Genomic DNA, 13,689 nt, shown 5'->3' with positions numbered 1-13,689 from the left:
CTTCACTTCACCAATAATGAAGAGTGTGTCAGCCAGGGTATGACAGGCTATTCAAAATCCGCCCAATCATCAATTTGGTCATCCCCCGGTTTTCAGCAATGTATGGTCCATCTAAGCAGCTGTCATTGGATGAAATGACCATTGCGTTCAAAGGGAAATCAACTCTAAAAATGTACAACCCAAACAAACCAGAAAAATATGGCTACAAAGTATTTGTTCTGAGTGAAGCCAAAATGTCAAAATCGAACGTTTTAGGAAAAAACCTCTGGCGCCTAAAGGGTTAAAACCACTGAGAGTTCCCAATAGGGTACGAGGGGAGGACGAGGAGGATTCAGTCTCCTCGCTCGCCTCAGGAACCTGATGATCAGGTCGTGCCTTCCCAGAGACTTACCATCAACTGCGTCGTGATGTGCGGCAATAGCAGCAACATACACTTTCAGGGTGGAGGGAGACAGCCTTCGCTCCAACCCTTCTTGCAGGAAGGAAAGCGCGACACTGATCGGGCATTTCGTGGGTTCTTGATGTTTAGAAGAACACCAGTTGACGAAGAGGTTCCACTTCAACGCATAGGCATGTCTCGTGGACGATGCTCTAGCGGAAGTGATGGTAGCCACCACCGCTGGTGGTAGGGTACTCAAACCTGCCTCGTCCCGTCCAGGAGCCACACGTGGAGGTTCCAAAGATCGGGACGAGGGTGCCAAAGGGTGCCCCGTCCCTGAGAAAGCAGGTCCTTCCTCAGGGGAATTGGCCAGGGAGGTGCTGTCGCGAGGAGTACTAGTTCTGAGAACCAGGTCCGGTTGTGCCAATACAGGGCAACCAAAATGACCTGCTCCTCGTCCTCCCTGATCTTGCGCAAGGAGGCTCACTGGGGGAAACGCATACTTTACGTAGGCCCCGCGGCCAGCTGTGCGCCAGTGCATCCGTGCCGAGCGTGCCCTCGGTCAGGGAATAATACAGGTCGCAGTGGGACGAGTCGTGGGAGGCAAACAGGTCTACCTGTGCGTCCCCGAACTGATCCCAAATCAGCTGGACCGTCTGGGGATGGAGTCTCCATTCTCCAGCGAGAGGCCGAAGCCGAGACAGCTCGTTGGCCGCCTGGTTCAGGTCTCCCGGGATATAAATGGCTCTAAGCGACCTCAGATGCTTCTGACTCCATATGAGGAGGTGGCGAGCGAGTTGCGACATACGGCGGGAGCGTAGACCACCTTGATGGTTGATGTACGCTACTGTCGCAGTATTGTCTGATCGGACTAGTACATGCTGACCCTTGAGCAACGCACGGAAGCGGTGCAGGGTGAGACGTACAGCCAGCAACTCGAGGCAATTGACATGCCAAAGGCGCTGGGGTCCTGTCCAGGAGCCCGCAGCAGCATGTCCATTGCACATGGCGCCCCAGCCCGTGGTGGAGGCATCTGTTGATACAACAACATGCCGGGAAACTCGTTCTAAGGGCACTCCGGCCCATAGAAAACTGAGGTTCGACCACGGGGTGAAGGTCTGACGGCAGGCTGGAGTCACTGGGACTTGGAGCGTGCCGTGTTGCCATGCCCACCTCGGGACTCGATCGCGAAGCCAAAGCTGAAGCGGTCTCATATGAAGCAATCCGAGCGGCGTTACTGCAGCTGCGGATGCCATATGCCCCAAGAGCCTCTGAAATAGTTTCAGTGGAACCGCACCCTTGCACTTGAATGTGCGAAGACAAGTCAGCAGTGACTGCGCCCGCTCGCTCGTAAGCTGCGCGCACATGGCGACCGAGTCGATCTCCATACCGAGAAAAGAGATCCTCTGCACGGGGCAGAGTTTGCTCTTCTCCCAGTTGACCCGAAGGCCCAGACGAGCTAGGTGCCGGAGCACTAGGTCCCTGTGTTCGCAAACCTGATCTCGAGAGTGAGCTAGGATCAGCCAGTCGTCGAGATAGTTCAGGATGCAAACCCCGTGTTCCTGGAGGGGAACAAGGGCTGCCTCGATGACTTTCGTGAAGACGCGAGGAGACAGGCCTAGCCCGAATGGGAGAACCGCGTACTGGTATGCCTGCCCCTCGAAAGCAAACCGTAGGAACGGTCTGTGTCGAGGTAAGATGGAGACATGGAAGTAGGCGTCCTTCAGGTCGATCACTGCAAACCAATCCTGCGGCCGCACGCACTGGAGGATGCGTTTGGCCGTGAGCATCTTGAACGGCAGCCTGTGAAGGGAGCGGTTCAAGACGCGCAGGTCGAGGATTGGCCGTAACCCACCGGATTTCTTCGGTACAATGAAGTAAGGGCTGTAGAAGCCGGACTTCATTTCGGCTGGAGGGACAGTCCCGATCGCACCCTTCGCCAGTAGGGTGGCGACCTCCGCTCTCATGACAGGGGCATTGACACCGACCATAGTGAAGCGGACTCCACTGAAGCGGGGAGGAGACCGCGCGAACTGAATCGCGTAGCCGAGCCTGATGGTTCTCGCGACCCAGCGGGACAGTCTGGGGAGCTCTAGCGAGGCTCCCAGAAACTGCGCCAGCGGGGTCATTCGAACCACAGACGTACCGTCGGTGGTGCAGCGAGGTGGAATGACCGGCCCAGGCGAGGGTGGCATAGTGGCCCTGTGCGGGGGCACGGTCATTAGCCGCGTCCTGCCAGAGGAGGACCAGCGTCCCGCGGGGGCGTGCTCTGGCAGGGGTCTGGCGACAGAGGGGGATGAGAGGAGCGTGGCCCGTGGGCGGCGCGTGCTGTCATCCACAGCCTCTTGGGGCTCAGAGAAAGAGCATCAGTTCTTTTTGAACGAGATTCTCCCCCAGCCCTCCACCGGGGGAAGGAGTGGTCCTGCTACCAGCTCCTGAAAGAACTGAGCCCTAACTCCAAGCTGCCCGTCTCAGGAGTGCTGCTTAGCCAGGTGTTAGCCGGCTAAGGGGCAGAGACAGGCGGTGCCAGCCTCTAGCGACCTCCTCGTGCTCGGGCCGTTGAAGGCTCGAGGGGAGGAGCCGCATGGAGGCGGCGTCGGCGGAAAGCAGACTAAGAAGACCACACGGACGGATAACCGTCAGTGCAGAAGTCTGCTTCTGGAGTGATCGAAGACTGTTGGGCGCAGTCCTCAACCACACCGCCGACCAAGCTGCCCATCTCAAGAGTGCTGCTTAGGCTGGCGTGGCAGTCTAAGGGGCGGAGACGGGCAGCGCCGCCCTCCTGCGACCTCCTCCTGCCCAGGGCCGGTGAAGGCCCGAGGGGAGGAGCCGCATGGAGGTGGCCTTGGCGGGAAGCAGACTAAGGAGACCACACGGATGGATGACCTGGTGGTACTTCTTTTAGCCACTATACTTAAAAAATTTGGAATTGTCTACCAGATGAAGTAAAAGAGGCTACTAGCATTCATATTTTTAAAAAGCGGGTTAAGACATATCTTTTTAAAGTTGCTTATCAATATAACAATATGGTGTTGTAATATAACAAAGCTGTGTGTAAGTCAGTTTTATGTTCTATTTTACCTTCTAATTTTTTCTCATTGTTTTATTTATTTTATTTTATATCGATATTGAGGTCAAACTATATTCCCAATTTACTTTATTTGACATGCTGAACCTTTATAGTTGTTTTTGAATATTTTTATATTTACATTGTGTGATTTTATTATTTGATTTTATGCATGTGAAGCACTTTGAGTTGCATTCTATGTATGAAAAGTGCTATACAAATAAATGTTTATTATTATTACTATTATTATTATTATTTCCCAGACATACATTGCCGACAATGACCCATCCCGGATCCAACTTGAGGTTGTGTGAGACATTCACCTTACAGACCTTATTAACTCTTATGATGTCCTGACCTAAGATATGCATAATTGGGGCTTGTGGGTCCTGTTCTGGAATGAGGTGTGATACAGACTTTAGGTGTGCGTGACGGCGAGCCACATCTGGGGTTGGAATCTCGTCTCTATTATTGGGAATGTCGTTACATTCTATAAGGCTTGGTAATGGGATGCGGACAGTTCCATCCAGAGATTCTACTTCATAGCCACTGATCCTTCTTCCATCTGACTCCTTTACTCCTGCGCATGTTGTCAATGTATAAGGAGCACTTGGACTTTGGTCACTTAACACTGTGCACTGAACACAAAGAACTGTGAGCGAACCAGTGACCTGTTGCTCTGTTTGTCCAGAAATGCATAGACTTTCACTGCCTTATCGCTGTGGCCAGCTGGAAATACTTTTACAAAGCACATTTTAGAGAAAGATCGGTCTGTCTGATCTTCCCCACAGACTTCTGTGCATTTGCTGGTAACTCAAGATTGTGGTGAGATTTCCTCTGCCTCCCCGCCGTACTCAGGAGCAGCGTCTACCTCCTCTATCCAGGGTGCAGGTCCAGGGTGGAGTGCTGTGTGGTGCCTTTGACTTTTACGTTCAGAACATTGGACTTTAATCTTACAGTTCTTTGCGATATGCGATGTAGAAGAGCAGCATTTAAAGCACACCTTATTCTCTTTTAGAATTACTTTGCAAGCTTCAATGGGCCTTTCCCTGAATGCATGGCATTTAGACAGAGGATGGGGTTTTCTATGAAGGGGACACAGTTTATCGCAGTTGTCAGATTTTTGGGGTGGCTCGCCAGTATCAATGGGAACATGATTTTGTTGCTTGTAGGCTGCACCACTTCTGTTGAGCCATGTGTTTGTTCAAGTCTGTCCCATGTCATAGCCTATCCTGCTTGTGGATTGTTGATATGCATTACCCTTATCTGTTCCACATGCCCTGCTGACTACCTGTCAAGCCACTTCAGCAGGAGATCCATCCCTTCACTTGGCGTCAGGTTTAACCCTCTGGGGTCTAAGGGTTTTTTGGGGTCCTTGAGATGTTCTGACATGCCCTGACATTTGCGCTTTTTTCAGTTGCTTATAAACATATTAATGGCAAAGGTGTAATTACACTCTATTTAGCACAAACAGGGCTACCATAATATGTGAGCAACGTGCATGTACATGTTTGTATTTTTGAGAGAATAATGGTTATGCATGGTTATTGAAAAAACTAAAAACTAAAGTTTCTGAAATAAGGCCACAAAACACTAAATATGTGTCAATAAGACCTTTGACTAATGGATGTCGTTGCCTAGAGTTGCCTTTTTCTTCAAAATGATGTGACAATCATCCTGCCTAATCATTCACATAAAACAATACATTGATTTAAATCTTGTAAAACACTTTTTGTTTGGAAAGGCAATATGCGCAAAGGGTGTCAACGATCCAACACCATCATGCATATTTAGTGGTTCACACCTGAGGAGACAATGGGGCCCACATACTTAATGAGCCATTCATTCAGGTGTGTCACCTATAGCCACAAGAAAGAATTCACAGTTGGAAGCATCTCAATTTTATTTAATTTTTTCCACAAATTGTGCTTGCAAATTGTATAATATCCTAGTAAACCTAGAAAACATGTCTAGAAAACATGTCTAGTAATTGTGCAGTTAATTCTCATACTGTATTTTTAGTTTTAGAATATGAATCCTCTCCCCAAATTTGTCAATAATAAAACACAATAAAAATTATTTAAAGAAAAGGCTTATATTTACCTTTTAAAATTTGTTTACATCTACCTTGTAAATATATTTTTTTATTAAAAAGGTAACAATTACAACAACAATTCAAGTGTAATCTTTCTTTGTAAAAACTAAAGTATACATTTTATTATACATATTTCAAAGTTAAGGATTCATTACTTTGAACATAGCCTACATTGACAAAACATACTATATTTAACATATTAGCAAAAATTGGCAAACAAAAGCTTATTTGAGGTGGCAGATATTTTACAGTAAAAATATATAATCTATCCAAAACTAGTCAACGAAATGTTGTCTTTCATATGTCTGTAACATAGGTCTTTCGTTTTTATTCTAAGGAATATAAATGTTATTTTGCAGTTTAATACGTTGCTTATACAAATACATTTTATTTCAACATATTTCAGTCGATTTTTACTCATCTCAGTATAGCAATATAGTTTGCTAAAAGCGGATCATTCATTCACACACAGAAACGCGATTCAAATGTAAACTGTCTTTTTGCGAGTTGTGGAAAACAGCGCGCATCTCTGCCGTTCATTCATTCACACACAGAAACGCGATTCACTTGAGAATGAAAAAAACTTACTACAGTATTCCATCCTTTGCTCCTCGAAATACCAGCACTTCTGAGGTACATTTTCCATTATTATTATTACGATAGCTGCGAGACAGTGTAAACAAGTACAATGATCTGAATAAACTTGATGTGTTTTCTCGAGCTGATATGGGGGCGTTCACAGTTTGCATGGATTGCCTCATTCATTTGCGTTTGAATAGCGCGCTCTCCGTGGGCGGGGTCACATTAAAAATAATTAGCTGAGATGAGAACGACTGACATCTCACTCTTTTCATACAGATTACATAAACAGAGAATATTTGTTTTTTATAAAAATTCCTTAATTTAAAAGAAGAGAATTCAAGCTTCATGCCTGTGTGTCTGTATGCCTGTTTAACTGAGAATTCGCTGAGTTATGGTTCATTTTCGGACGCGTTTCAGAATTGACTTCACTGACAGAGAGAAGGCAGAACTCCCTCACGGTAACCCTTCCTTTTACAGTCCCCTAATTACTAGGTATTTACCTGGTAAATATATGGTAAGTTATAGTTGGTTATTGGTAATTACCACAGGTAACAAGTATGTAAATGCAGAGAAACTACAAACTAATTACTAGGTATTTACCGGGTAAATATATGGTAAGTTATAGTTGGTTATTGGTAATTACCACAGGTAACAAGTATGTAAATGCAGAGAAACTACAAACTAATTACTAAGTATTTACCTGGTAAGCATATGGTAAATTATAGTATTTTAGTGTGTAATTACTTAAGGTGATTAGTATGCAATTACAGAGAAACTACCAGGGGAAAAAAACACCACTGTTAAATATCAACTCAACAAAGTACTGTGTACTTGTTACCTGTTTAGGTTGGTAATAACTCAGATTTAATTGTGTACTTCCTCAGAATGTAGGCAGCCAATTTTTAGAAACACCTCCAGTATTACCCATCAATTCAAGTTAGGTTTGTAGTTATCCTAGGGTTATGTTGGTAACAGTCCATGTTTATTTATTACTATCTTGAAATTAAGACGGTAGTTTCCAATAAATTACCTTGTCTTACATAGTTGTTGTTCATTGCTACACCCATTTATAGATGGTTTATCAAATAATTTACCTTACACTTACCTGGTAACTACCCCGCAGGAACAGTTTTCCCTAATGTCATAGCACATCTTAAATACTGGGTATGTTCTTGCAGATGTTTTTACAATTTACTCAGTAAGTAAAGTGCAACTGTACTGTAAAATGAAGCCTTGTTTATTTCCATGGTATTACCGGAATTGTACCATATAACCTGATCATTCCCTTTTCCATATAGTCACACTTTTTTACCTCGTATGTCCTGCAACGTTACCAAGGAAAACATGACAATTTACTCGGTAAGTAAAGTGCAACTGTACTGTAAAAGGAAGCCTTGTTTATTTCCATGGTATTACCGGTGTTGTGCCGAATTTCGACCCCCTGCCAAATTATTACCCCCCTCGTTGAAGTCAGTACCTGATTGCCTAATCCTAACCCCACCCCTAATCCTAACCCCTCCCCCACAACTAATCCTAAACCTACCAATACTAGGGGGGTAATAATTTGGCAGGAGTCAAAATTCGGCACGACACCGGAATTGTACCATATAACCTGATCATTCCCTTTTCCATATAGTCACAATTTTTTACCTCGTATGTCCTGCAACGTTACCAAGGAAAACATGACAATTTACTCGGTAAGTAAAGTGCAACTGTACTGTAAAAGGAAGCCTTGTTTATTTCTATTGTATTACCAGACACTTACCACATCCTTTGCTACTGCTTAAACATTTTTGAAATCACAAACTTTTACCATGTGTGTTCTGCAACTTAACTAAAACATTCCAGCCTGGTCTCATTAATACGTAGTATTAATACGTAATTTTCAAAGATAGAAAACTACATAGGCTACAATTATGAAGAAAAACAACATACGTGTAATCACAATTTATTTATTGCGAAAATGTCAAAACCGGTACCAAAAGTCATTCACATGACGATGTATTGCAGTCACAGTCCTCTCTTTCAGTATATAATAGTTTTGAATGAGGTACAAGAGCAGAATTTAAGTTATTAATCCATGAAAATGTTAATCCGGCTTCGCTCTGTGTGAAGGCGCGCGCGCTTCTCCATTTCAAATGTAGTTTACCGACTGAAATACAGCATGTTGCAATCTGTGACGAACATGGACGAACAGGCGAGAGAGCCAATGAGCGTTTGATATCACTGCCGTAAAACATGTCGTAACGCTTCTTGAGGGCGCAATTTTTGAATTTGAATTCATCACGAGCGCGGGATTTGACAGTTACGGACTGCGCTGCTGTGATAGCCTGTGAAATGGAGATGAAGATCACTCACTGGATAAAGGGCTGAATTTGGATCTCTTTCTTGCAAACGTATGGATTCTAAAGATTTGGATTATATCAAGTATAATAAAATTTATGTCTTTTGTGAATTTATGTTGGGTTTTGGTGTATTATTGTTCTATTGGAGAACGCATTTTGTGTCTCACTGTAAATAAACTAAATATTAAAATGGTTAAACGATTAAATAAGGTATTTTTAAGGTTTTAAAGTGTATTCTTGTTTAACTGCATGTAGGCTAATCGTTTTTGTGCTGTTAATACGTAAACATTTTACATTTTAGTGCTGTAAATACGTCAGTATTTTACGTTTCTGTGTGTATAAAACGTAAGTAAATGTACGTATGGTACAATTACACTTTACGTAAAAATACACACGTATTCTCATGAGATCACGTTGAACATTCTCAGTAAGTAAAGTGCAACTGTACTGTAAAAGGAAGCCTTTTTATTTCCATGGAATTACTGGGATTTTACCCAATAATCTGTAATAGCTACAGTTACGTAGCTATTACAGATTATAGGGTAAGATCCCAGTAATTCCATGGAAATAAAAAGGCTTCCTTTTACAGTACAGTTGCACTTTACTTACTGAGTAAATTGTCATGTTTTCCTTGGTAACGTTGCAGGACATACAAGGTAAAAAATTGTGACTATATGGATAAGGGAATGATCAGGTTATATGGTACAATTCCGGTAATACCATGGAAATAAACAAGGCTTAATTTTACAGTACAGTTGCACTTTACTTACTGAGTAAACTGTCATGTTTTCCTTGGTAACGTTGCAGGACATACAAGGTAAAAAATTGTGACTATATGGAAAAGGGAATGATCAGGTTATATGGTACAATTCCGGTAATACCATGGAAATAAACAAGGCTTAATTTTACAGTACAGTTGCACTTTACTTACTGAGTAAACTGTCATGTTTTCCTTGGTAACGTTGCAGGACATACAAGGTAAAAAATTGTGACTATATGGAAAAGGGAATGATCAGGTTATATGGTACAATTCCGGTAATACCATGGAAATAAACAAGGCTTCATTTTACAGTACAGTTGCACTTTACTTACTGAGTAAATTGTCATGTTTTCCTTGGTAACGTTGCAGGACATACAAGGTAAAAAATTGTGACTATATGGAAAAGGGAATGATCAGGTTATATGGTACAATTCCGGTAATACCATGGAAATAAACAAGGCTTCCTTTTACAGTACAGTTGCACTTTACTTAATGAGTAAATTGTCATGTTTTCCTTGGTAACGTTGCAGGACATACAAGGTAAAAAATTGTGACTATATGGAAAAGGGAATGATCAGGTTATATGGTACAATTCCGGTAATACCATGGAAATAAACAAGGCTTAATTTTACAGTACAGTTGCACTTTACTTACTGAGTAAACTGTCATGTTTTCCTTGGTAACGTTGCAGGACATACAAGGTAAAAAATTGTGACTATATGGAAAAGGGAATGATCAGGTTATATGGTACAATTCCGGTAATACCATGGAAATAAACAAGGCTTAATTTTACAGTACAGTTGCACTTTACTTACCGAGTAAATTGTCATGTTTTCCTTGGTAACGTTGCAGGACATACAAGGTAAAAAAGTGTGACTATATGGAAAAGGGAATGATCAGGTTATATGGTACAATTCCGGTAATACCATGGAAATAAACAAGGCTTCATTTTACAGTACAGTTGCACTTTACTTACTGAGTATATTGTAAAAACATCTGCAAGAACATACCCAGTATTTAAGATGTGCTATGACATTAGGGAAAACTGTTCCTGCGGGGTAGTTACCAGGTAAGTGTAAGGTAAATTATTTGATAAACCCTCTATAAATGGGTGTAGCAATGAACAACAACTATGTAAGACAAGGTAATTTATTGGAAACTACCGTCTTAATTTCAAGATAGTAATAAATAAACATGGACTGTTACCAACATAACCCTAGGATAACTACAAACCTAACTTGAATTGATGGGTAATACTGGAGGTGTTTCTAAAAATTGGCTGCCTACATTCTGAGGAAGTACACAATTAAATCTGAGTTATTACCAACCTAAACAGGTAACAAGTACACAGTACTTTGTTGAGTTGATATTTAACAGTGGTGTTTTTTTCCCCTGGTAGTTTCTCTGTAATTGCATACTAATCACCTTAAGTAATTACACACTAAAATACTATAATTTACCATATGCTTACCAGGTAAATACTTAGTAATTAGTTTGTAGTTTCTCTGCATTTACATACTTGTTACCTGTGGTAATTACCAATAACCAACTATAACTTACCATATATTTACCCGGTAAATACCTAGTAATTAGTTTGTAGTTTCTCTGCATTTACATTCTTGTTACCTGTGGTAATTACCAATAACCAACTATAACTTACCATATATTTACCAGGTAAATACCTAGTAATTAGGGGACTGTAAAAGGAAGGGTTACCATAATGGGCACTTAACAGGATCGATTGATGTATAACACAAGCATATAACATAAAAATTAATATTAGTATTTTGATTCTTTTTTGCACTGATAAGGAAAAAAACGAACCTATCGCCCCGGCGCGATAGCCGACCTCAGGGGGTTAAAGCAGGGCTCAGTAGTTTCGGGATTTCTTCGCTGTATTCTCGCTTTTTGCTCGCAGGTTTCTCTCTAGAGCTCCCCCCACAGCTTCGGAATAAATATTTGACAACACTGTTGTAAAAACTCGTTGGCGATTCTCAGACACCATGGCTAGTAGATCAACGGCATCAAAGCAGATGGGACATTCTTTAAAACGTCTTCTTCATTCGGGTTCAAACAGCGTGAGGGAACACAATAATGACAGCATTTGAGCAGATTTCTTTTGGCCGTAAAGCAATTGTTTACATCGCGAGACCTGATATCACGCGATACTTCCTGACGCGGCGGCCGGCGACCCGCCGGCTCAAAGTTGCAAGTGCAGATTTTCCGCTCACGGGCACCAGGGGGGTGCGAAACGACCACCATTCAACCTGAAATAAGTAATATAACCATTCCAATGACTCCGAAGCTGTTCAGTTAAGGTAAAAAAAGTTACTTAGATCACCTTTAAATCAGTAGTTGCAGTCTGAAAAGAATGTTTCCAGGCTCTGTAGTTCTGAGGTTTGTCATTAAACTGAAGTAAGCCTGTTGCCACGATCTCAAAGTAATTTATGTGTTAGCTGCAATGATTTGAATTTGGAGATATGGGGTAGGGTAGAGAAGTAGGATGACCACTATTTTGCAGTCTGAAATATTGCACAGGAGTAGCATATTCATTTTCATAAGATGCATGGCTGTTTTGCAGTAATGTGAGTTGGTTGGAAAGAAGCACTGGTTTGGCGTGAAAGGATAGATTTGGATTCAGGTTTGAGATGCGAAGCTGAAATGCTGTAGCTTGTACTTGGTTCTGCTTTTGGGAGGATGTCATCATCACACAGCTGGAGTTCTGTCTCTCATACTTTGGTTTGGACAATAACATATTGTTCAGTGCATTGTGTGGTTTCTAAGGCAGCAGAATTTAAACTTAGCCTGCAACTGTGTTTCTCAATATTTTTATTAATAGATGCTTCAAGCACCTATGCTTCTGCGATTGCTGCCGACCCAGATTACACAGTGATAGTCTGATATTGTCCACTGGTTGTTTGTGACAATGCTTTTATTGTTATCCGTCAGCCTGCATTGGGTTATCTTTCCTGTTAACCCTCTGGGGTCGGCGATCACGCCGGCGTGATCTGCTCGCTTTTTTTCTTATCAGTGCAAAAGAGACTCAAAATACTGATTTTGATCTTACATTTAAGTGTTGTACATCATTCGATCCTGTTAAGTGTCTATTTTTTTTGTGTATACTCACAATAAAAACAAAGTGTTGTGCTTTTTGCCAAATAAAGAAAAATAAACATGATGTGAGTTCTGCCTTCTCTCTGTCAGTGAAGTCCATTCTGAAACGTGTCCGAAAATGAACTGTAACTCAGCGAATACTCAGTCACACAGGCATACAGGCATTCAGGCACACAGGCATAAAGCTTGATTTCTCTTCTTTTAAATGAAGTAATTTATCTAAAAAATAAATATTCTCAGTTTATGCAATCTGTATGAAAAGAGAGAGATGTCAGTCATTCTCATTTCATCTCATTATAGCTCATTAAGTGTTAATGTGAACACACCCACAGAGAGCGCGCACTATTCAAACGCAAATTATCTGAGGCGATCCATGCAAACGTGTCAACGCCCACATCAGCTCGATAAAACTTTATTTAAAAAAGTTTATTTTACGTGCACTTACGTGGAAATTTACCTCAGAAGTGCCGGTTTAGATTCATTTCGAGGAGCAATGGATCCAGCTGAGGATTGTGAATAGTAAGTTCTTTATTCTTAAGTGCTTTGTTCTAATCGCGATATGTAATAGTGTCTGTAAACCGCAAAAAGACTGTTGAAATATGAATCGCGTGTCTGTGTGTGAATGAATGACCTGCACAGATGCGCGTTGTTGTTTACTACAAAACAGCTTGCATCTGTGCCGTATAAACAACGTATTAAACTGCAAATTAACATTTGTATGCTAATATATCATAAAAACGATATGTTACAGACGAAATATGAATGTTTAGACAAGATTTCGTTGATTAGTTTTGGATAGATTATAAAGTTTTTACTGTAAAAAAGACTACTGTCACATCAAATAAGCTTTTGTTCGCCAATTTCTGTGATGTTTTGTCAAAAATAAAGTAGGTATATTGAATTATCAACTAAGATGTTATTATAGTGTTTGTTCCAATATTCAAACTAATGAATCCTTAACTTTGAAATACATATGATCAAATGTATACTTTTTAAAAAGAAAGATTACACTTGAAATATTGTTACAATTGTAAGTGTTGTTGATTTACATGTGAAAACTTTTTAATAAAATAGAAAAAACATATATTTACAAGGTAGATGTAAGCAACATCTTAAAGGGTCAATATAAACCTTCTCATTCAATTATTTATTATTGTTTTTTATTAGTGACACTTTTGGGGAGGGGATATATTCCAAAACTTTCTGAAAATATAGTATGAGAATTAACTGCATAGTTACTAGAAATGTTTACCTTGGATATTATACAATTTGCATGTATACAAAATAAGTCCTCACATTCTTTCTTGTGGTACCCAATGACACACCTGAATGAAAGGCTCATTATGC

Source organism: Abramis brama (genome assembly GCF_963993115.1).
Source record: "Abramis brama genome assembly, chromosome: 24".
Lineage (NCBI taxonomy): Eukaryota > Metazoa > Chordata > Actinopteri > Cypriniformes > Leuciscidae > Abramis > Abramis brama.
The sequence above is the reverse complement of the archived record's forward strand: the minus strand, read 5'-3'. Positions refer to the sequence as shown.